Below are 1,970 nucleotides of genomic sequence, written 5' to 3' on the forward strand. Positions count from 1 at the left end.
TCACACACACACACACACACACACACACACACACACACACACACACACACACACACACACACACACACACACGTGAATGCCTATCTGTTCCAATGTAGGTAACTGGTTTTCATTTTCTAGACCAAAAAAAGGATAAAAACGTACCTGAAGAAAAAAGAAGTTTAAAAGAATGACTCATTTCTCTTCTGGCCTCTTCCTTAATTGTGTGCATTGAAGAGGGAGACAGTCGTAGAAAGCAATTCTGAACTATCAGTAACCGCATCAGTTGCAGATTTACTTCCTGGATAGTAGAATAATTTCCCTGTTTCCCAAGGTGTTAATAGATAAACCTTAAGAGCAGTGAGAACAGTGCCTAAAATCCTAAATTGAAGGGGAATAATATGACTTAAACAATAGAAACACAGTATGCGTAAATTCAGCATAAGGAAGAATTGTGCTGAAAGGATAAGAAGATGTTACAAAATAAAAAAAAAATCAAAGACTGTATAGAACTAGAACTTCAAAAAAACTTGGACCTGTTCTGAGAACTTGCGTAATAGGAACAAATGGGCAACCAATCGCTTTAGGGACTTGCAAAAGGAATGAATGAGCGTCATTTATCTACTCTGATGCCGCTCAGATGCAGATTGGTGATTCATACAGACAGTCTGACCACTGAGCTTCACTTACTCGCTGACCCTTGATTGGCCAAGACTCCCTCACTGGCAATCTTTCCAAGAGTAAATGTACTGAGAGAGACTCAGTTTCTCAAAGGAATATTAGGGTGCTGCTTCCAAAGGAAATGGAGAGGGATATTGCTTAGGCCACCAAAACAGACTGGGCTCAAATCCAAAACTGTCCAGAAAGAGAAAGAAAATAAGAGGCTGAAAGCAAGAGAGAAAAAAGTAAAAGCCACCAGCTCAAGTAAAGTAATCTGGGAGAATGCTTTATATATTTCTCTGAAGACAAGTAATAAATTATAGTTTATGATATTGTTTTGTGCATAGTTATATCAAAGGGGAGAACAAGCCAATTTTTCCTTTCCAAATTTCCCAGGTAGAAAGCAAACAAACTGTTTTACAACATCCACGCTTAGAATAGATTTGCTTTCTTCTGACCCAGTTGGTAACACACATTGTAACGTTGTTTTTCCTTTATGTAGCTTCTTAAGCCTTTACCTTTTTATCTATAGTATATAAGTTGATGTAGTTGCCCTGTGTGCTTTGCTAGCCTCTGGTATTTTTTCCTTCAACCTGAAGTGCACGACATAGCCATGTGTTTGAGGTTTTAATATTTTTGTAATTATTTTATTAATGGGCTGCAAGTGTTTTACACCTATTCTTTTGAAAGAATGGTTGCCAGTTCTGACATGCATTTTGGAATTTGAAGCTTAGAGAAATTAACAAAGTTTTATTTATTCATTTATTTACTTATTTATTCTGAGATGGAGTGTCACTCTTTCGCCCAGGCTGGGGTGCAGTGGAGCGATCTTGGCTCACTGCAACCCCGACGTCCTGAGTTCAAGCTAGTCTCCTACCTCAGCCTCTCGAGTAGCTGGGATTACAGGCGCCTGCCAACATGCCCGGCTAATTTTTGTGTTTTTAGTAGAGACGGGGATTCACCGTGTTGGCTGGCTGGTCTCAAACTCCTGACCTCAGGTGATCCACCCACCTCGGCCTCCCAAAGTGCTAGGATTACAGGCATGACCCACTGTGTACGGCCAGTTTTATTTATGTAATAAGGCATTATTTCTTGATCATCTGATCTTAATATTTTCAGGACAATGCCATGTTACAATTTTATCAGTAAAGTCTTTGTTACATGAAGCAATCTTCTTACTAATTTTTTCTTAGTCATTAACAGTAGCCATAACACATTTTTCTATTGAATACATGAAGTATATTGCTTTTATTTGTGATTTTTCAATGGTTTTAGCATGTTTACAAACTTATGCAACAATAACCACTATCTAATTCCAGAACATGTGCATC

This window comes from Gorilla gorilla, chromosome 15 (assembly GCF_029281585.2).
Source record: "Gorilla gorilla gorilla isolate KB3781 chromosome 15, NHGRI_mGorGor1-v2.1_pri, whole genome shotgun sequence".
In the NCBI taxonomy this organism is placed as follows: domain Eukaryota; kingdom Metazoa; phylum Chordata; class Mammalia; order Primates; family Hominidae; genus Gorilla; species Gorilla gorilla.